The 24,366-nt window shown below is 37.5% G+C and overlaps 1 protein-coding gene across 10 annotated transcripts in view; it reads left to right on the plus strand.

Moving 5' to 3' along the window:
* MED13L (mediator complex subunit 13L) overlaps positions 1–24,366 on the plus strand; it is a 324,733-nt gene that overhangs the window by 133,215 nt on the left and 167,152 nt on the right. The gene's annotated exons all lie outside the window — the stretch shown is intronic.

Below are 24,366 nucleotides of genomic sequence, written 5' to 3' on the forward strand. Positions count from 1 at the left end.
CCCTATGTACTCTGTGAAACAAAGGGGATAAAAGACATGTTTGGTCCCCTTAAGGAGTTTAAAATCAGACTGGGAAGATATTTTAGCTTTTGACTTGATGACAAACTGTTTTACTTGTGAACTGAGACCCTTTGGTGGATTATAATACTGACTGCTGAAAATCAGTATTTCCTCTAGAGATTGTCATATCTTTCTTTGAAGAAAAGGGGAATCTCTACATTGTGATTCATTGTTTCTTGCTGAGTGTAATTTGGAAAACCTACCAAGTTTTCATCAATCATCATTGAATCACCTTGTGATTTATCATAATGTTCCCTTTTTTTAAACTTTGAAATGTTGGCAGAGTTAAGATTTGAGAAACATATTCAATGATGTTCTTGGTTCACAGGGCCTTTGGTTAAAAAATGTGAAAGGTTGGCATATAATTGCATCTCTGTTTTTCTGATAAAAGCTCAGAGTGTCATCTGTAGCTCACTCATTTCTTGACCACTTTGTTACCACTAAGGTGGTGATCATTGTAGATGCAGAGAATCCAGAAATATTTCTGAATTATATTATGGTTTTGTGGTATCTGCCATTAACCAGATGTGTTAATTGCTCTGAATTTGAGCAGTTGCTGATAAAATAGGCATCTAAGATTAGTTTGACTTGAACTTAATGGTTCTTTTCTTCTTATATAATAAAAAATCCTGAGGCAGAGATTTTAGCTGTTTTTAAAACACCTTGAGCTGTAGTGCTCAATGTTTAATCATTGGTTAAACAAACAAACAAACAACAAAATACTACAGAATAAAATGTTCACATATTTCAGTACTAGCTGGTAACCTTCGCTTGGAATTTTCTGCTAGGTCACAGTATTGCAATTGTATTTTGAAAAATTAGGACTGACCAAATCAGATGTATTAATCGAGCTTTCCCAGATACGTCCTGATGGCAACAGATAAATGTCTGGTATAGGAAGACAGCTTTGTAACTCACCACCCACCTCACCAAATCATAAAACTCTAGAGCTGGATGGAACCAGTAAAAAGACACTGTAGCTTTGGGAGCATTCCAACTTGGCCTTAAATAGAGTTTTGACAGAACTCTATTTGCAGAATAGAGTTTTGGCAAGACAATTCCAAGGACCACCCAAGAGGTCTTTGGTTCTTTGACATTCTTTATAGTTTATCCCTTGTCAGCCTTCCATGTCATTATCATTCACTCTCTAACTTGTACTCAAACTCCTCTTTGTACCTAATAGCACCAACAACATGATAATTATCATTTTCTAAGTGTAGGCTGCAAATACCTTTAGAATGGGGATGATGTTTTATAAAATTTATTTTGTAGAGTAATTAGACCGTTTTAGATTTTAACAACTATAAAATTTAAATAATGGTTTATTTTTATGTCTGTATAAAAGATTGCCAATCAACATTTTATTAAGCTCTCTTTTGCCAGGTATATAGTGATATATTCTTTAGACAAGAGCTATATAAGATTATGGATATTCTCAACAAATATAATCTAGTTGGAGGTACCCAGTGATATTCGGGTACAATATGTTTCTTAATCTTCAGTGTATATAAGAATGTAGTTGGGAAACTTGTTAATAGAGTCTCAAGACCATTTCCCTGAGATTTTAGTATAATTTGGAGTACCTAAGAATTTCTAACTTTCAGACCTCTGAGATTCTGATGAGTTTTCAAAGGCCTATTCTTTGATTAACCAATTAATGTTGTAAAACAGATCAAAATTTTTGAATTGTAGTTCATTCATTAGTTTTGTGGCCTTGAGAAAATTGCATAATTCCTGTTACCTCAATTTCCTTATCTATAAGATGGAAAGTATTATGGAGGGTGAATTTTGTGCTTGGGATATAAATTATCATTTAGTTAATGATAGCTGCTACCATTGCTTTCATCTTTATCATAGCACTTAAACCGCCATTAGCTCGTCATCAGCATCTTAGAGACAGGAATGTGCAAAATTTTGGAAGTTTAGAGGTACTGAAAAAAATTTGTGTTGGAGTGGTCTGGGATGTTCATATAGACAGATGGCTTTTTTTTTTTTTTTTTTTTTTTTTTTTTGTCTTTCTGCCATTTTCTTGGGCTGCTCTCGCGGCATATGGAGGTTCCCAGGCTAGGGGTCCAATCAGAGCTGTAGCCACTGGCCTATGCCAGAGCCACAGCAACACCAGATCTGAGCCGCGTCTGCAACCTCACCACAGCTCATGGCAACGCTGTATCCTTAACCCACTGAGCAAGGCCAGGGATTGAACCCGCAACCTCATGGTTTCTAGTTGGATTCGTTAACCACTGCGCCACGACGGGAACTCCCTAGACAGACGGTATTTGAATTAGACTTTGAAGAATGAAAAAGATGTAGCTAGGTAAATATAAGTTGGAAGGAAAAGTCTATTGCTAAAAATGGAATTACTTCAAAATAACTATTTGTTATTTATTTTTTTTACTGTTGATTCACCTCAGTTTTCTTCTTCTTCTTCTTTTTTTTTTTGGCCTTTTTAGGGCCTTACCCTTAGCATATGGAAGATCCCAGGCTAGGCGTCACATCGGAGCTGTGGCTACCAGCCTACACCACAGCCACAGCAATGCAGGATCCAAGCCCTGTCTGCAACCTACACCATAGCTCATGGCAACACCGGATCCTTAACTCACTGAGTGAGGCCAGGGATTGAACCGGCATCCTCATGGATGCTAGTCAGATTCGATTCTGCTGAGCCACTATGGGAACTCCCTCACCTCAGTTATCTTCTTGTTTATGCTAACTTAGGGTAATTGACACGGGTCACCTGGGATCTTAAGTTTACTGAGAAAGATAAAATGTTAATGAAAATATGCATGTTAACATGTGTCTTGCTCTATGATGTTGTGAAAGTCACCAGTTTATAGTATATTCGTATGTATGAAAGCATTTTATTATATTATGATTTCACAGACTTAGGCACCACTAATTTAAAATAAAGGCCTTATGCTAATCTTATAGCATGTGTAATTATTTTTATTTTTTATTTTTTTTTTTTTTGGTCTTTTATCTTTTTGTTGTTGTTGTTGTTGTTGTTGTTGCTATTTCTTGGGCCGCTCCCGGGGCATATGGAGGTTCCCAGGCTAGGGGCTGAATCGGAGCTGTAGCCACCGGCCTACGCCAGAGCCACAGCAATCTGCGATCTACACCACAGCTCACGGCAACGCCGGATCCTTAACCCACTGAGCAAGGCCAGGGCTCAAACCCGCAACCTCATGGTTCCTAGTCGGATTCGTTAACCACTGCGCCACCATGGGAACTCCGCATGTGTAATTATAAAGCTTTAAACTATGAAACAATTTTATAGGTTAAGTAACTATCAAAACCATATAATGAATAAAGATACAGAGTAATAACAGTATTTTATGCTACCTTGTGTTTACTTGAATAGAACTTTCTGCAAGAATTTGGTACTGTCTGCCTTGAAAGAGATCTGTTAATTTTGGCCTTGCCTATTTTGTGTATGGTGTGATGACTTAGTTCTTCCACCATTTTCTCCTGTTTGAACTGCTGTAAAACTTGCCTTTGCACAGCTGGAACTTCATTTGGCTCTCATGTGGTGTGAATGCACCATATATATATACACTGTGTATATTCTTTTCTCATTAGACCTTGATGAGGGGAACACACATATATACACATGCACACAGAAATTGTGTGGTGGCGTTCAGTTGTGAGGAGGTCATTCTGATGACCCAAGATAGCATTAATTTAAAAAGATTATTTAATTTTTTGAAAATACAAAAATGTGGTAAATGTGTTATGGAGAGTTTCAGAATTTTCTGAAGACCCAATTTGAGAAACACTGAGTGTATGCATGATAAACCTAAAAGGACTGTAACAATTAGTTCAGTTTCCTCATCTAACATCAAGAAATACAGCAGCCAAAGGGATCTTTGAAAAACTCTCCTTCTTAAAGCCATTATAGTGGCTTCCTTATACACTGAAAACAATCTCTGAATAACTCATCAAGGCATACAAAACTACATCAGCTAGCCTTTGCCATCTGATTGACTTATCTCATGCCTCTCAAGTTCCTCCCTGCTTTAAAGCACTTGTGCTTTGCTGTTCTCCCTTTTTGGAAAGCTTTTTCTTAACATCCTCATGAGCCTGGCTCTTTGATAGCATTAGATCTCAGAACAAATGTTACCTCCTTGTAGTTGTCTTGCCCTTGTCATTTGCTTCCAAATCTATTGCTGTGTAACAGACCACCGTAAACTTGTTGGTTTAAATGACATCCATTTTTTTTATGCTCACAGATTCTTTAGGTCAGTGAATTGGACAAGGCATTGTAGATCTATTGTATCTCTGCACTATTATGTGTGAGGCCTCAGGGAAAACTTGGAACCTGAATGGCTGGGCGCTAGAATTATCTGTTGGGTTCTTTACTTATCTATCTGACTGGGACTGGGATGGCCTGAGGGCTGGGCTCAGCTGATATTGCTGACTAGGGTCCTTGCAAGTAGCTTTTCCATGTTCCTTGGGCTTCCTTTTAGCAAGAGAGTGGCCTCAGCATAGTTAGCCTTAATTGATCAGGACTTCCAGAGTGTTCCAGTAAACTAGATGGAGGTGGCATGACCTTTTATAACCTAGCCTTAGAGATAACATGACTTCATTTTCACCCTACTCAATCAATAGTTGAAGAAATCATAAATACTAGCTTCAAGGGGAAGATACACAGATCCTACCTCTCAGTGGGAGAAGTATCAAACATTTTAGAGTTGTTTTAAAACTGCCCTATCATCTTATTTAAAGTAGCGTCTGGGGAGTTCCCATCCTGGTGCAGTGGTTAACCATGTGGTTGCGGGTTCCGTCCCTGCCCCTGCTGAGTGGGTTAAGGATCCGGCGTTGCCGTGATCTGTGGTGTGGGTCACAGACATGGCTCGGATCCCGTGTTGCTATGGCTCTGGCGTAGGCCGGTGGCTACAGCTCCAATTCAACCCCTAGCCTGGGAACCTCCATATGCCGCGGGAGCAGCCCAAGAAAAGACAAAAATAAATAAATAAATAAATAAAAATAAAGTAGCGTCTGGGTCTGACCTCCATTGAACTTCATGACAGTAGTTTCTTCATAGAGCATTCAACATGGATTGGAATAATTTTATGTAAATAAAAAATTTTTAAATATATCTCTCTCAACTAAAATGAAAGTTTTATGAAAATAGGGACCTGTCTTTTTTTTTCCACTGCTGAATTTTCAGCCCCTAAAGTAGTGCCTAGATAGGCACTCAATAAATGTTGGTGGAATGGATAAATATGAGAGTTAAAAGCAAAATAGCCAGTTTGTGTTAGAGCTAAAACCATCCTAATATTCTATTACATCATAGTATTTCTCATTAAATTTCCTATATTAATGTGTAATGCTGTAAACTACAAATTTACTCTTTCATTTCACTGAATCTCTATATCTTTGTTTATACTGTGCTTGGTAATGAAATTGTGTGCCTTTAAAATTTAGTATTTTCTTTGTCAGTATACCACCTCTGCCTTAATGCTTTGTCATCCAGTGATATGTTATCCAGATTGTGTTATAGCAAAACTAGTATGAAGTGCTATAATAATTTTGTTTTCATGAATGAGATACTGATTCTACTCTGCGTCATGGTGGTTGCACTGGATGATTTACTTAGTGGCAAAAAAACCCAGCTATTTTATTGTGCCCATGGACTCTGTGGGTCAGAACTTCAGATACAATAGGGACTACTAATTTGTGTTCTAGGATGTCCGAGGACTCTTAGCCAGACTCCAAGACTGGAAGTGACTATATGGCTAGAGCCTGATATCCTCTGAAGGTATCTACTCACGTAGCTGGTGGTTGATGCTGACTGTTGGCTAGAACTTCAGCTGAGACAGCCAGAACAACCACATGTGGCCTCTCTATGTGAACTGAGTTTCCTCACAGCATGGTAGTTGGAATCCAAAAATGAGCATTCCAAGAGGCAGGATGTGGAGATTGCCAATTTCTGAAGCCTTGAACTTAGAGACTGACATAATGTCAATTTGGCCAAATTTTGTTGAGGCACTCACAAAGAACCACCTAGATTCAGGAGAAGGCAACATATACCCTGTCACTTGATGGGAAGAGTGACATTGTCACAATGTAAAAAGAACATTGTAGGATGGGATATGTTATGCCAGTCATTTTTGGAGAATAGACTACGTTAAACTAGGTGAGCTATGGCTTTGAGTGCCTGTCTGTATTCAGAGGCCACAAATTAGTCACCATGGTCTTGGAGCCTGTGAAGGCCAGTTTTGGAGCAGAGCATGACTTGTAGTACCAGCTTGGTCTATAGCCATGCTGGGTCTAGGTCTCTTCTATGCTTAGGCAGTTCCCAGATTATTAAAGGAGTTCCTGTTTCTACCCTTAGATTGAGCCTTTGCATTAGGAGAGGAAAGCCCAGTATTGGACTTTTAGGCAGTGCTAACTGGCAGGGTAAGTGCTGCAGGTTAAAATGCTGTATTTTATGGATGCATTTTGAGAATTTGAAAATAAAGACTGCTCCTATAGTAAAGAAGACAGAGAAGTATAATGTAAGAAGAAGAAAATCTATGAGGCTGCCAGAAAGTGGGTCTGGTTTTGTTCAGTATTGCTAATGACTAGAAGTTGGGGGGAAATTTTCCCCTTCACTCGTGTTCTTCTATCAAAGAAGAAGGATTCTTCTTCTCTCCCCTTCTTTCCCTCTCTCTCTACTTCTCTCCCTCTCTCCCTCTCCCCCTCCCTCCCTCCCTCTCTCTCTCTTTGCTTTTAAGGGTTGCACTCATGGCATGTGGAAGTTCCCAGGCTAGGGGTCAAATCTGAGCTGCAGCTGCTGGTCACAGCCACAGCAATGCTGCATCTGAGCCATGTCTGTGACCTACACCACACCTCATGGCGAGCAAGGCCAGGGATCTACACCATGTCCTCATGGATACTAGTCGGGTTCGTTACCACTGAGCCATAACAGGAACTGCTGGATTCTTCTCTTTATGCCTGTATTGTCATTAGTAAATCCAGTTTACTCTTGGTTCTCAGAAATTTCTATTTTTAGTTTTTCCTAATCAAAGAATTGAAACTGTAATGAATTGAAAGTAATGTTGAGTTCATTTCCCCCAGTTAGTGTATTCCTTCCACCCCCCTTTTCCACGTTGTAGCTCAGGATTGGCAAGTAGTGAAATTGCAAAAAGAGCAGGTAGAAAGACGATGCGGAGAACAGAACTATGTTTCTATGCAAAAAGCTTACTTAATTTGATTATAGGACATTTACTCCAAGTACTAATATTATGTAGTATCCTAAAATTATATGTATATATATATATATCCACACACATACCATTTTATTTTATTTTGTTTTTTGCTTCACTCATGGCATATGGAAGTTTTGGGCCAGGGATCTAATCCTAGCTACAACCTGAGCTGCAGCAGAGACAATGCAGGATCCTTAACTCACTGTGCCATAGTAGGAACTCCCTAAAACAATTTTAAAAGAGATTTTTTATTTTTTTATCTTTTGTCTTTTGAGGGCTGCAAAAGACAAAGGGGTCTAATTGGAGGTTCCCAGACTAGGAGTCTAATCGGAGCTGCAGCTGCCAGCCTACGCCACAGCCACAGCAGCGCTAGATCTAAGCCGTGTCTTCGACCTACACCACAGCTCACCGCAATGCTGGGTCCTTAACCCACTGAGCAAGGCCAGGGATTGAACCCACAACCTCATGGTTCCTAGTCGGATTCATTTCCGCTGCGCCAAAATGGGAACTCCTAAAAGAGACTTTTGTGTTTTAGACATAGAGAAGAATGTTAAATTGAAGTTGCTACAAAAATGGCAAACTAATCCTCTCCCTCTTAACTTGAATACATTTAAAGTTCCAGAGCTGTGCTGGTAAGGAAACATGGTCACATTCAATTTTGAGGTGTGTGTGTGTGTGTGTGTGTGTGTATGCTTTTTAGGGCCTCACCCATGAACATGGTCACATTCAATTTTGGTGTGTGTGTGTGTGTGTGTGTGTGTGTATCCTTTTTAGGGCCTCACCCATGAACATGGTCACATTCAATTTTGGTGTGTGTGTGTGTGTGTGTGTGTGTGTGTGTGTGCGCTTTTTAGGGCCTCACCTATGGCATATGGAAGTTCCCAGGCTAGGGGTCAAATCAGAGCTATAGCGGCTGGGCTACACCACAGCCACAGCCACATGGGATCCGAGCTGTGTCTGCGACCTACATCAGAGCTCATGGCAACACCGGATCCTCGACACACTGAGCGAAGCCAGGGATCCAATCCGAATCCTCATGGATACTCCTAGTCAGATTCATTTCGGCTGCACCACAACAGGAACTCGTGGTACCTATGTTTCTAAAATGTGATGAGATTGGGATTTTGAGTATATATATGCACACACATTTGTATACATAACACATATATGCATAAATATGAAGATTTTTAAAAATCAGAACTGAAAACCTAGAGAGTTTCTAAGTTTCCGTTAAAATCTACAATTCTGTAAATCAGTGCCTAGCATAATGCAGAATTTATTTTATTTTATTTTTATGATCACATCCACAGCATATGGAAGTTCCTGGGACAGGTTTTGAATCCAATCTGCAGCTGTAACTTATGCTGCATCCGAGCCTGTGCTGGCCCACTGTGTTGGGCCAGGGATCAAACCTGTGACTCCACAGTGACCCAAGTCGGTACACTTGGATTTTTAGCCCACTGTGCCACAAGCAGGAACTGCCAGAGTTTATTTGATGATTTGTGGTGGAAGTATCATCTGTACCATTTGTACACAGTATTGTAGCTGAGCTATGAGGTTTTTTCTGTTTTGAAGAGAGAATCAAGCACATTTCTCATGCTTGTTATGGAAGTTGCCTTTCCATTTCCCTATGCAACCTACTGAACAGTTTAGCCACTAAATTTTTAGATGGCCTTTGGTCTTCGTAGTAATATGTGCTTAGTTGATCCACGTTATATAGATTATGTTTGTGTATAATTGCCATGAATTAAACACGTACCCTTTTCTTTATACTTTTTACCTCGCTTCCAAAATAAACATTAGTATTGGAAGACAGCACTTCTAGACTGTCTTCTCCAGTGGTGTTCAGTGAAGGTGGTGGTTTCCTCCAAGGGACATGAGGCAGTGTTTGGATACATTTTTTGGTTGTCACCACTAGGAGTAGGGTTCTTTTGCCATTTAATGAGTAGAGGCCAGAGGTGATGTTAACCATCCTGTACTGCAAAAGATGTCCCTACAATTATTTCACACAAAATATCAATGTTGCCCAGGTTGTGAAACTTGAAAACCAGGCCCACAATGGGTGTTTTCTGTATGTGCAGGTATATTTTTAATTAACTCGGTCATGAAACTAATAATTTTTTTGAGCAGTATGTACTTTTCATTTTTTAAGTGGAAAATTTTAAAGATATATTCTTTCCCTTTTTTTTCTATTTTTTTTTAGCATGCTCACTTTTTAATTTTTTTTTTCTGAAGTGGCATAGATAATTGTAGAGAGCTTGCATTGTACAATGATCCACATATATTCAACATCTACAGACTGTCAAAGGACTGCACATAGCTACTTACTGAATGCCAGGATTGCTTGCATTGTCTGTTGTAGGACTTCTGTAGTAACTAAATTATCAGTCCCCATACAGTACATCACAGGAAGTTGGCAGATACAATGATCCATCTGTTATCACACCCATCAAGTGCATTGGCTCAGAGGGAAATGGCTGCAGATTGGAGCTCAGTGTGTGAGAGGTAGTGAGATTCCAAGATGCTTATCATTCTTTCCAAAAAGTCCTTTCTAGACTTTAGATGAGCTTGACTTGCTCATTTTTAAAACTGACGTTCAGTTTATGATATCATTACCTTTTCATTAGTGTTTTCAGAAGAACTAGATATGTTATCAAATATATTTATTTTTCTGAGAATAAGGTTTCAGAATATCATCTCCCTTCCTCACCAGGGAAATTCTTGGTCAGATTGTCAGAAAATGAGCAGTGGAAAATTAAAACTGCACAATCTGGAGTTTTATTTTTAAAATAGTTGTTTTTAACCTGAACTAAAGAAAAGCAAGTATAAAACATTTGCATGTTATTCCAATGTGCCCAAGGATTTTTTTCTTAAGCTTATACAAGTATGATCACTTTCAGAGGAGGAAGTTGTAATTTTCATAGTTAATAAGAACTGTTTAGGCAGTTTCTTGTGAATTTAAGAGACCTATTTGTTTCCTGGGAACTTTTAGATATTTATGATAACAAGATCACTTACAGTCTCTGAGATCTTTGAGACAAAAGCATTGATGCTGTGCTTAATGGTGCTTTGAAGTTTCAGTGACTACCCTGGAGGTAAATGGGCATGTACTGATGCTTCCTATCTTGTGAATGGCCTTATTTATACAGAATTTCTCCCTTGGCAAGGCATAATGTCTGGTTTTGGGAGGCAGAAATCCGCTTCCAAATTACTGTCTGTATTATATGTCTTTGACTTAATTTGAGTTCACCTTCAAAAGGGTAGAATGGTTAGAGGAAAAAATCAAACAGGACAGTGTATGACTAATTGAAAGTTAGAAGAGGCCTTACTTTTTCCAGACTGAAGGATACAAAATGAATGTGAATAGTGAATAGTTGTCCAGTCAGTTTAAAAGAGCCATTGTGTTTCAGTTTCTTCTCTGTTCACCTTTATTTTTAAACATCTCTACTGAAAATGAGATTTTTAGTAACCAGCCCAGAGTATTAATATTTGTGTTGTCCTCAAAAAGGTAAAATAAATCTTTTAAATATTGTCTCTCAGATTGAGAATTTACTGTTGGTAAATTGATCAGGTTCTACTTCAATTAAAAACAATTCAGTTTGAGAGTCACAAAAATTTGTTCATGAATAAGTAAGTCAGAGAGAAGTTGAGAATAATGGTATTGAAACTAATTTTCCAGCAAGAAGACTATATAAAATTGTTAAAAGTTACACAGAAATGATTCTATAGCATTTTTCTCTCTCTTTTTCTTTCTTTTTTTTTTTTTTTTTTTGTCTTTTTGCCTTTTCTAGGGCCGCTCCCGCAGCATGTGGAGGTTCCCAGGCTAGGGGTCTAATCGGAGCTATAGCTACTGGCCTACTCCAGAGCCACAGCAATGCGGGATCCGAGCCACATCTTCGACCTACACCGCAGCTCACGGCAATGCCAGATCCTTAACACTGATCAAGGCCAGGGATCAAACCTGAAACCTCATGGTTCCTAGTCGGATTCATAAACCACTGTGCCACAGTGGGAACTCCAATCTATAGCATTTTTCTACAAAATTTGTTCTTGCATTGTTTCTCCCCGCCTCACTACCCAAAGGAAAATAAAAAGTTCCCTTGGCCTTTATAGATATGGCTTCAGGTAACTATAGAGACTTTTGCCTCATTGTACTTTATAGAATGGAAGAAGTAACACATTTATAGATAGTTTTAGCAATTAACAGATTAGCAAATGTTGGCCCATAATTATGTAACTTTATTTTGTTATTATAAATTTGATGAACATGACTGACAGTCATGAGAATTTAGAGGACATTGTGAATTTATAGCAATAAAGAGACCTTATTAATAATAGTACTACTAATAACTATAGAGTTGATAACTAGAGTCAGTTATGCCTGGGAAAGAGGAAGAGTTGATAATTCTGTTTTTAAATGTTGCTAATTGGATAGAAGTTTTATAATTTAGAGTTGTCTGATTTTAGCACACAAAACTCATAGGCTCACCTTACTGCTTTAAATTGTGATAGTTTATTGTCATTATTGTAAAGCATTTTAACTTAATATAATTCAATAGGTTTTTTCCCCTCAAGAATCCTTGTCATTAGTCATTCTAATCTTGCTAATGATTGTAGATTAAAATAAGATCTTTCTTTTTTTTTTTTTTTTGTCTTTTTGCTATTTCTTCGGCTGCTCTCGCGGCATATGGAGATTCCCAGGCTAGGGGTCGAATCGGAGCTGTAGCCACCGGCCTACACCAGAGCCACAGCAACACGGGATCCGAGCCGCGTCTGCAACCTATACCACAGCTCACGGCAACGCCGGATTGTTAACCCACCGAGGGAGGGCAGGGACCGAACCCGCAACCTTATGGTTCCTAGTCGGATTCGTTAACCACTGCACCACGACGGGAACTCCAGATCTTTCATTTATACTTATTCCTCTAGAAATTTTTTGCTCTTTAATTATGACCCTATTTGGTTTCCTTGGAAGCCATATAAAATCACAACTCTGAGAATGTGTACAACTTTCCTCAAATCATCAGTAGAAAAAAGCTAAGCCTTCTCTGAAAGTATCTGTTTTGCATAGTCTCAAAATCCTTAGGCTCATACTATAACATGCTATTATGTCATATACAGTTCCTTTTGTCTGAAAAGTTGAGTGAGGTTAAATTGTCTTTGGGTGGTAGGTTGCCTTTTGTTACACTTTGAATCTTTTTATTTTTTTGAGGTCCCAGTGTTTTTCCTTGTGGAAAATTCTGTGTGGTATGGTAAGCACATACCATATGTGCATATGGAGGTGGCATTTTTCTGTGTGGATAAAAGGTAATAAACAAATAATTTCATATGCTTATGTGCTACAATGCAGATGATGAGAAAGTGAGTCACTAGGAAAGGGCAGGGGTACTTTAGATAAGGAGGTTAGTTAGCAAAGGCCTCTAGGAGGAAATGACATTTGAGTTGAGACCTGAAGCTGGCCAGACATGCAAACACAAGGAAAAGTAAGGACAAGAGACTCCAGCTCACTTTGTTGGAGAAACAGTTAGATGGCCAATGCTATTGAAACTGACAAACCAATGGGAGATGGAAGAGGCAGCTAGAGATGAGATCAGATGGAACTTGGCAGGCCATGATAAGGAGTTTAAATAGATTATTAATGCCATATGAAGCCACTGGTGTAGGTTTTAAGCAGCAGAATGCTTTGTGTTTTGTAAGTTATTTTTTGTCTTTTTAGGGCTGCACCCTCGGCATATGGAGGTTTCCCAGTCTAGGGGTCAAATCACAGCTGTAGCCACTGACTGGCCTATGCCATAGCCACAGCAACGCCAGATCTGAGCCGCATGTGTGACCTAAATCACAGCTCACAGCAGTGTTGGATCCTTAACCCACTGAGCAAAGCCAGAGATCAAACCTGTGTCGGCATGGATTCTAGTCAGATTCGTTTTTTGCTGAGCCATGATGGGAATTCCTGATGTAAGTTTTGAACCGATCACCTTGGCTCTATCATGAAAGTGGACTTAGAATTTATCCATCAGTTAGAATAGGTTTTTTGCTTCTTGATGAAGCTGGATTGTAAAAGAAACTTAACAATATCTGTACTTTACAGAGTTTTAGCATATGTTTAGTTCAGACAATATCTGACTCATGTTTACTGCATTTTTTTAGGCTATTTTATTATCTGATAAACATTTGAATTGCCAAGTCCATTCTTAGGGATAATATTGCCTTTGAATATTTGTGTATTTTAGTTAGGGTATTGTTATTTTAAGGACTATATGTAGGTACTTAAAATTTAAAATTTATAGCAATTATGACTTTTGTTTATTTCATTACAACATAATTTGAACATCTGTTTTGAAAGTTGTGATTAGAGTATATGCAAAATTGATTTTTTTTTTTTTTTTTTGGTATTTTTGCCATTTCTTGGGCTGCTCCTGCAGCATATGGAGGTTCCCAGGCTAGGGGTCCAATCGGAGCTGTAGCCGCCGGCCTTTGCCAGAGCCACAGCAATGCGGAATCTGAGCCACGTCTGCAACCTACACCACAGCTCACGGCAACACCGGATCCTGAACCCACTGATCAAGGCCAGGTATCAAACCTGCAACCTCATGGTTCCTGGTCGGATTCATTAACCACTGAGCCACGATGGGAACTCCAACAATTGAATTTTTAACTTTGTATTTTTCCATATGTATTTTTGGGTTTTGGAACATAGTTGAAAACAAGCTTTGACATTAGGAGCTATGGAGTTCCTTGGTGGCTCAGTGTGTTAAGGATCCAGTGTTGTCACTGCTGCAGCTTGAGTTGCAGTTGTGATGTGGGTTCGATTCCTGGCCCAGGAATTTCTGAATGCCACGGAAGTGGTCAAAAGAATGTGTGAGCTATGCTAGAGAATTACATACAAAATAAGTTAATTTTTGTGTAACAAACATCTATTATATAGCTCCTGAGAAATATTATAGGCACCCCAAAAGCTTCCTGAGTTATTTTTTCACTAAACTCTTTCGTTTTCCATTCAGTGATAATTGCTCATTAAAGTTACCTTTAATTGTTATAATTTATGATAATTGGTTTAAAAAACTGGAAGGGTGACTGAGCGTGGGCAGACACCAATTGACAGTAATTTTTAATATTGTGTTTTCGAAAAGGTCATTTGTAAGTTAATTATTTGGAAAATATATTTTTTCCCATGAAAAATCTGTTCTAACTGATGGATAAATTCTAAGGCTAGCCTCTATAAGCTGAGTTAACCAGTAATGCTTAATTTAGTGTTGAGTTGTATACTGGATTGGGTAATAATCGACTCTGTATTTGAAGTTCTCACAATCTTGGAATTCTATTAATTACAATTAGATAAAACTGTAACCATACTAGTTTAAAATTGGAGATGGAAAAGGCCAGAGGCTTTTGCACAGGACATTGCTCCCAGGATCACAGGGACTAAACTACTGCTTTGTGTGTCCTTCCCAAGACCAGATCCAAAATTACTGGGTTGCTCCACCCTCCAATCAAAATGCCATTCTGGCCAAGTTTAGAAAGAAAATAGGATTGAACTCACTCACACCACTGTGTAAATAACTGATCTTCATTTCCCAAAGCACCTTCAAGCTTTCATAATTAAGTCATGTTACTACAAAGGAATCTTTTAGTGTTGAAACACCTACAGGAAGTAAAAATGTTGACAGTGCTGGAATATTTAGATCATCTATAAATGAAAAGAGAATATTTAGGTCATTTATAGATAAAGACAACATCTTTCTGGATATGTTTCAATTTAAAGTTTTGAGACGCTTTCATTGCTTTCTGATAGGTTGAGTTTTTAAACGCATAAATTAATTTTGAAGACCTCAGGGGAGAATTAAACATTCTGGCTTTTAAAAGTGAAAAATTATAATTGTGATTTTTCTAAGAACCAGATTAATGTAATGGAAATTCATATGTAAACCAAGCTCTTTAAGAATTCACTTATACTGTATTTTTTAAAATAATTTTTTGTGTGGTGACATATTTGATATTGGTGGTTAATTTTGTATTTTCCAAACAGAAGATAGGCAGAGAAATCTTAGGGAAGTAGTTTGGTCAGTTTTGGGGGAGTTATGCTTTTTACTGTAAAAAAGACAGAAAGAGGGGAGTTCCCATTGTGGCACAGTGGTTATCGAATCCGACTAGGAACCATGAGGTTGTGGTTTCGGTCCCTGCCCTTGATCAGTGGGTTAAGGATCCGGCATTGCCGTGAGCTGTGGTGTAGGTTGCAGACACGGCTTGGATCCAGCGTTGCTGTGACTCTGGCGTAGGCCAGTGGCTACAGCTCCAATTGGACCCCTAGCCTGGGAACCTCCATATGCCACGGGAGCAGCCCAAGAAACAGAAAAAAAAAAAAAAAGAAAGAAAAATGAGACTTGGGCACTTAGGGAGTAGAAATTATAGATACTGTGTTCTGTAGTAGATATCATTTTATTCCAGATGATAAGAATTATATAGTATGGTGCACATCAGACTTCTTTCCAAAACACATTGTTTAAATGCATATTAGGGGAGTTCCCACTGTGGCGCATTGTATTAAGGATCTGGTGTTGCTGCAGCTACTTCTCAGGTTACAGCTGTGGCTTGGATTTGATCCCTGGCCCAAGAACTTCATATGCTGTGTGTGTGGCCAAAAAGAAAAAAAAAATTCATATTAGGGTTCAGTGGTCCTCTTACAGACACATTGAAGATAGGCTGCGTATTTCCTAGTTTCTAACCTGGTAGGTAGTACAGGTCAGCAAACTAAAATCCAACAGCTGAAAAATGCTCAAGTATTTTGCTATTTTACAAAAACTCATTTGCTCTACATAACCTTTCTTTTTTTTTCAAGCTATTTTTAGGAAGTTTAGCTAAGTGTAATGAACCAGACTTTTTCATTTATTTGCTCACTTTTGGTTCTTTTAACAGATGTTCACATGTACAAATATTTTTGGTAGTTTTGTGGCACATTCTTGCTATAAAATAGAGTAGTGCCATAGAAAGCTTAAAAAGAGACTGTCTTTTTAAAAATGTTTAATTATACAGTCTGCTAACCTTGAAAACATATTTTCTAATATTTTGGGTTAACATATATAAGCTTTAATCTTTCAGTTCCTGGCTAACATATTTTTTTTCCTGTCAACTACTGAACTCCCCATAAACAATAACCCAGCAACATATATTCATGAGTCCACAAAAGACAGCAGTTGTTGGGTATGTGGAGAAGTAACTCACTTTTCAAAATCCTGTAGGAAAATTGACTTTACATGTTGTCAGTATAATGTGGCTTATGACTTTTTCAGTTAAAATTGAGTCTTTCATATTTATAATTTGAACCTTTGCTTGGGTACAGTGATTGATGGAAGGTAGGGTAATATAAAATAATTCTTCTATATTCCTGTTTTTAATCAACATTCTGTTTTTTGCTTTTAGTTTGAAAAAAAAGCCAGTGTTCTGTTTTGGCCTGGCATTTTATGTAAAAGAGGATAAATTATTTTGTCGTGAAAGTAAGATAATGGAAAAAAGAAGGGAATGAGTATTAATGTTGAATTTTGTGTCCTATGGTGAAAGGAGTGGAAAGAAAGAGGTCAGTAATAATTACAAATAAAATGACCGAAGAAATTCTGTAATTTTTACCTGTAAAGAATTGGGTAGATAGAACAAGACTGCTTAATAAGGGCCTGTTCTATTTGTCATAGACTGAGTAGCTTAAATACAAGCCAGGGTACCCAAGAAGTCTCAAGGATAGGGCACTGTGCCTGGTCTAAGAAACCTTTGTGTATGAACTCATCATAGTAGTCATCCCTCCTCTCTCTCTCTTTCTCTCTGATGTTATTTTTCCTACATTTGCTATTTTAACCTGTCAGTTAGGAAATAATTACTATGTCAGTATAGCTGGCGGCTTATATAGGAAAAATATGCTGTCGCTTAATCAAAGGTGATTATAGTTTTTTCCTGTCTATAAATGTGCTTGTTGTGTAACGAGAATGCATTAGTCTCAGCCTGATGTACGAAATGAAAGGCAGCAAGAAGCAGCACCATTGTTATCACTCCAGGCGTGTCTAATGAATCGTGTTTCCATGTTCTCTCGGTCACGCCGTAGAGTGCCCTCCGCCAGGGCTAAGCCTCCTGTAAAATGCTCTTTAAGATTATTGTAGCAAGAACAGAAATGCTGGATGGGTGGGGGTGGGGAGAGAATGCCAACTAGACAGCTGCATTTCAAACAGTTACAGCTGCAAGGATTACTCACTGTAATAGCAGTGACAGACAACTGTTTGAGCTTTAGTGTAAAAGGCAATTTGGGGACTTGCCCTGTCAGAATCTGGTGTGTGTGTGTCGGGGGCGCGCGGGGGGTGGGGAGGGTTGGAGAATCAGGTTCTGTCTGATGAGGTGAAGGAAATATTTTTAATTTTTACTGCTCAATTGTGCTACTGTTGAAATCAATAGTTGAGTCATCTTGATTACAGTCATTGTCTTAGAGGAAGTTTATAAAATGTTTGTTTTGTAATATTGACAGATTTAAATATAAACATTCTAACTGAATCACATATCTGGTTTTCCTCTTTCTTTCTTTTTTTTTTTTTTTTTTTTTTTTTTTGTCTTTTCTAGGGCTTCACCCTCAGCATATGGAGGGTTCCAGGTTAGGGGTCTAATCAGAGCTGTAGTCACCAGCCTACGCCAGAGCCACAGGAACTCGGGATCCAAGCCTCGTCTGCGACCTACACCACAGCTCATGGCAACGCCAGATCCTTAACCCACTGAGCAAGGCTAGGGATCGAACCCTCAACCTCATAGTTCTTAGTTGGATTCATTAACCACTGAGCCACGACAGGAATTCCTGGTTTTCCTCTTTCAAAATTTAATTTTATCTTGTGATTCCTATCCTTGATCATTCTTGTAATTTATGAGCAAATATTTTTTTAAAGCATGTGGCTGTTTAGTAAATAATAGCCATTAAAAGCATATATTTAAATATGATGTGTCTTTCAAAAAGTAAAGCATGTTCATTAAAGAAAATTTCTAACATGCACAAAGAGGTAAAGAAGAAAATAATAGTCATTCAGCAACCAAAGATAAGTTTATTTTGATGGCTGCCGTAGGCCTTTATTTATGTGTATTTTATCTTTTGTCTTTTTTTTTTTTTTGTCTTTTTGCTGCTGTTGTTGTTGTTGTTGTTGCTATTTCTTGGGCCGCTCCCGCGGCATATGGAGGTTCCCAGGCTCGGGGTTGAATCGGAGCTGTAGCCAACGGCCTACGCCAGAGCCACAGCAACGCGGGATCCGAGCCGCCGTCTGCAACCTGCACCACAGCTCACGGCAACGCCGGATCGTTAACCCACTGAGCAAGGGCAGGGACCGAACCCGCCACCTGATGGTTCCTAGTCGGATTCGTTAACCACTGCGCCACGACGGGAACTCCCTGTTTATGTGTATTTTATAACAAAATTTAGAGCATATCATTAGCTTGAAAGGTAAACAAAGTTATAATCTTTGAAAGGAATAGCAAATGAGGGCAAGTTTAGTTCTAAGAAGTCAGTTAAACGCATTGTACACAATTTCTTTTTCACGGTGTAGCTATTAAAGTAATATTGTGGCCTGTTTTCTCTATAGCAATTGTCTTTTGAAGATCTTGTTCAGTTTATCTAGAAATTTAGTTTTTTAGTCTCCTGCAATTTAAAATGTAGTGGCTTTACATGGAGTCCTGTGATCCATTGAAATGCTAACTTGGGTCATGTCTCAACTGCTACAGTGCTGTGTAGAAACCATCATTAAAATTCTGGTTATCTTGAAACTGGCAGAGAACTCATGCTGTTAGAGATTCCTTATTTAGACATTATACTGTTAAAATTTTGAGTCACAACTGTGTTTCTGTCTGAATATTGTCAGTGTTCGTAATCATAGAAAGTGGCAAATAGGTTGAAACAAATGGAGCATTTTGCTACATATCTTCTATCCCTAACTCTTATGTGATTGAGGAATCCACAATGGGAAAGTTAAAATCCATTTCAACATGGATTTGTTAGGTGACAGCAAATATTCTAAACCCATGAGCGACTCAAGGAAATCAGAGCTCTAAGTGGGTTGAATTTGATATGTAAGTATTAAGTCCATTTAGTTATTAATGACTTCAAATATAGATTTTACAAGGCAGTCGATGGCAGCATAACTGTGATCAATCAATATTGTTGTATGTAATTGGATTTTTAATGGGTATAATGCTATAATTCAGAATTAATGTAGCATTATACTATTTTATTACTCAATTTTTTGTAAGTCAATTTTAAGAAGAAACTGTGAATCAACTATATTCCAATTGAAAAAAGGAAAAGCTTCGATATGTCAAAATTCTGTAAAGTATTTCATTTGTCGTAGTCCTTAAAATTAAATTGATAATTAATGTTATTATTTTTGCTTAGTGCAACTCCTAGGTGATAGATTTAATAGTTAGAAAATAACCAATCTGGAGTTCCCATCCTGGCACAGTGGAAATGAATCCAACTGGGAACCATGAGGTTGTGGGTTCAATCCCTGGCCCTTGCTCAGTGGGTTAAGGATCCATTGTTTCCCTGAACTGCAGTGTAGGTCGCAGATGCAGCTCGGAGCCAGTGTTGCTGTGGCTGGCAGCTGTAGCTCCAATTCAACCTCCAGCCTAGGAACTTTCATATGCCGTGGATGCGGCCCTAAAAAGCAAAAAATAAAATGAACAAACAAAAAAACCCCACAATCTAGTGGGCTTTATATATTGCAGATAAACATTGAACACAAAGGCAGTGCGGAAAATTATAAATCCTGAATTGAGAGCTGCATTATCTTTAGCAGTTTGTCATTGAAATCTAACTGGAAAATAATCTTCTTATTTCATGTGCCTTGCTTTAATCTCCTTGTATTTCTAGAGTTTGGAGCACAATTTGATTTTCAGTAATTTTAATGTCTGAATAAGGAGTGTCATCCCTGAAAGTGTCCCTCCACCCCCTCCAATATTTGCAGTGGCCAATGTGGTTACTGAACTCATTGTTCTGGATAATAGGTTTCATTAGTTTTGATGCCTGAGGTTAAAAAGCGGTAGGTGGGAGGAAGAAGTGTTTTTGATGTTGAGACGTTCATTTCAGCTGTTGCTGCAATATGATACATTAAAAGGAAATATGTATCATAGCTCAGAGGAAATATGTATTCTTTGAAAGTAATTCTACTTTTAAACTGTCTAAGGCATGGTGACCTGAATTTTAAAAGCATGAGCTTGAATTTCTTCAAGGTTTCACAATCTTTATGCTCCTCCCTACCCTGTTCCATTCGCCCTCCTCCCATTTTTTCCCCCTTCAAGTAAAGTATGTCAGTTTCATTTGTCGAATTGGAAGAGATATCTTTCCATGATCTCTGCTGGGAAACACAAAATCATTGAAGAATATGCTGCTTTGATATTTTGCCATATTGACTTTTTTTCCTGAACCTTTTGTATGATTTTTCTTTCAAAGAAACTTATTAATTCTGCAAGGAGCCATGTTTCGCAAAGTTGAAAGAAGTTGTATTACAATTTGTGGCGATTTTGAAAAATTATTTGGGCACTAAGCAGTAATTATTGCTATTTAAATTTTCCTTTCTAAAACACTGTCTCTCTGCTAAAAGAAAAACATTTATACAGTACTTTTGCAGTTTACATATTTGATTATGAGGATTGCTGTATTAAAAAGAGTTGAATAACAGGCATTTAAACAGGTTCTGATTATAGCTTTTGTAATTTAAGTGAATAGTTTTTCTTTGTAAGTATGCTGCTGTGGTAGTACTTAGTTTAATTTTTCAGTTTCAATCTGGCTGTTATAATAGAGCACATCATATCAAGAGAATTTTTTGGTCTTTTTAGGGCTGTACCCTTGACATATATGGAAGATCCCAGGCTGGGGCCGAATTGGAGCTGTAGCTCCTGGCCTACACCACAGCCATAGCAATGCCAGATCCAAGCCAGGTCTGTGACCTGCACCATAGCTCAAGGCAACAGGGGATCTTTAACCCACTGAGCAAGGCCAGGGATAGAGCTGGTGTCCTTATGGGTGCTAGTTGGGCTTGTTAGTGCTGAGCCACAACGGGAACTCCTCAAGAGAATGTTTTAATTTAGGAGTTTATTTTGGTTGAGTTTTACCAGTCATTTGTCAGTAAATAGATTTCAGTTCTCTTTGTGCTTTTATTTCCTGAGACTGTTACCAAAGTTTTAGAAAAAGTCTCGCATTATACTAAGTAAACTCTATACTTGTTGCTAATTTATGGAGTTAATAAGCACTTAAGTTGAAACTTGAAAGATCAAAAGAATTAGAAAGGCTTTTTTTTTTTTTTTTAAATGGTAGAGAAAGTATGCCCTGGGGAGATGATAGGTTTCATAAAGATAGGACCCAGCACCTGCTGGCCTTCTTGTCAGACTTCTTGGCAGTTGCTTTTCCTCTCAGTTCACCTTGGAAGGGAGAGAGAATTTAGTATCAAATTCACCTCATGTCATTTATAGAAAACTTAACCTAGACTAACTACCTTCTGGTTTACTAACCTCCCCTCCAAAAAAAGAATACTTTCTGAAGACTCTCACTATAAGGCAAATGAAGTGTTGGTTTAAATTTTTCCTTGGGAAGAGAGTGTATCAGATAAATTAGTTTAGGAAGGTATTCTGTGATTTTCCTTGACTTTACCATGAGTTATACAAATAGATTGCAGAAGCAATTTCAATTTAGTTTAACCTTTGAAAAGGTTACTTGCAGCTATTTAAGAAAACATTAATTTAAGGTGCAAATTGTGGATTCAAGGGGAAATTTAACTTAAGTATTGAAGGTTGCCTTACTAGCCAGTAGTAAGAATAAAAGAGGGGGTGGGGTAGGTTAACCACACAAACCTTATGGAGAAGCGTGGTGTAATGGAAAGAGCGTGGTGTAATGGAAAGAGCATGGCCGATAGAGTCAGAAAATGTGGCTTTGAATCCCATCTTTGCTACTAATCCTCTTTACTAGATATTAGGAGATTTTAGATTGAAGCTAATTCCAATGAAATTTGAAAGCTCTGTGCACACATAATAACAAGTCAATTCAAAACGTTTAGGAATATCTGAAATGTCCTAGTCAGTGCAGTTATGAAAATAAATTGCTTCCCTTTGAGGAGGTTAATTAATGGAATAATTATATACTTTGTATTTTATAAAAGTAAATATAAAATACATTTCATCCTGCCAGCTGTTGCATATAGTTACATTTAATGATTTTTTAATTTATTATGTGACCTTGGGCAAGTTTAAGATTTTTAAGCCTTAGTTATAAAGCAAATTTTTATAAAGTGAAGATTAGAATAAACTGTATTGGTCATAATTCTTAGTCCAAATGAAGAAAAGGGTTTGATTATAAGAGTATTGAATGTTCACTTTTAGGGTCAGTGCTGTAGATTTGGTTTGATCAGAAAATTGGTTCTATCACCACCAAGCACCACCTCTGCTTCTTTAACATCAGGAAACTTGATCTTGCAGCCTGTTTTCAGTCCTCTCAGAAAGGCCTCTCCATGAACTCCCTTTTGTGTCTCTAGATCCAGAGTCAAAAATGTGGTGTAGGAGTAGAGTTTGGGATATATATTTATGTCCATATCCTAAGAAAATCTTTGTTTTCATCTCTTACTAGGGAGTGACTGACCACCTTCATCCCCAACCTGAACTCACGAAATAGGCAATTCCCAGTTGTTGGGAAGAAGTCAGATACTGAGTGGCTAAAGTGAATGTTATGTGTCCTTTACTTTGTCTTACAGTGTTGTGCTAAAAGCAGCACCTCCACCCCTTATTTATACGTAGTGCTTGGTTCAAACTTAGTGCATAGAATAAAGCCTCAGAAAATGAGAAAGATTATTTTCTGGATAGAAAACTAATCTTGACTATTTATGTTACTTACTACTATTTTAAAATAAAAGACTTTCAATGTTCAGTAGCTTTTCTGCAAAGTATTCAAAGTAATTTTGCTTCACAATGGTTTTCAGAGTCTCTATTTGCTTTATGAGAGCATTCCTAGTTTCTAACTTGGTGCCAAGAACTGTTGGCCAATGATTATCAGCCAAATAGCTATTATTAGATTCCAAAGGTGTCAATATATCTAGATTTAACTTATTTTGGAATCTTAAAGATTCATTGAAATATACATTACTCTTGTATTTCTGGAAATTCTGTATGTGAAGTAGATAAGAAATAAGGTATGATATTTGCTATATAATGTATTTGTATATATAGACAGTAAATTTAAAGGGTTAATGTATTAATGCTTATCCTTAAGTTTATAGTTTAAATTGATAGTATTTATTAGAATGGTTAATCTCTGATTACAGTTATCGACTTCTAGTAAATTATTGACTGCTTTCAAATCTTTAATAAAATATGTAATGTAAAATTTAATGTTTATATGAAGTTCAAACACAATATCCTTTTAAATCACCTCTGCTGACTTATATTTAAATTTTTATTAACATAGCATAATTCATAATTTCTGTTTTTTCAGCTTTAGTGTACTTTTCTTAAACCAGAACTTAATGTAGTATGATCTGTTTTACTTCATGTTATTAATATCTTCCCTATTAATTTGGTTGCTAAGGAGATATGATGATCTAATTAGTTAAGCTACATTTTCCCAATTATTTTTAATATTTAAAAAACAATAAGATTTCCCTAAATTATTTTTGTTCTATTTGTATTATTTATAGTAATTAATAATATAGTGTGTTGTTGGGGAGGACAACTTTGATCTGGACTATGGTCTCTTGTTACTTAAACTCTTTTTTGTTTTTTTTGCTTTTAATAATTTATGAATAGAAATTAAACAAATGACAACAGTCCTTTGTGTTAAAGCAATCATGTTTAGAATATATAAGTTTAGAGTAGGAGTCCTTTTAATTCACACTTTATTCTCATTTTAAGCACTAAAAATATATTTTAAAAATCAGTTTAAACATATTCCAGAAGCCCGTCAAAGCCTTGTTAAGTGAGTTTATGTAAGCTAGAGTAAAAAAAGATGATGAATAAGGGAGTTCTCAGCAAGTTAAATATTTGACATTGTGGCTTAGGAAGTTAAGGACCTGACATTGTCTCTGTGAGGATGTGGGTTCCATCCCTAGCCTAGCTCAGTGGGTTAAGG

The sequence above is a fragment of the Sus scrofa genome, chromosome 14 (genome assembly GCF_054392235.1).
Source record: "Sus scrofa isolate SSC_HxYL_T2T_F1_AM1 chromosome 14, Sscrofa_HxYL_maternal_Yorkshire_Landrace_v2.0, whole genome shotgun sequence".
NCBI classification, from domain to species: domain Eukaryota; kingdom Metazoa; phylum Chordata; class Mammalia; order Artiodactyla; family Suidae; genus Sus; species Sus scrofa.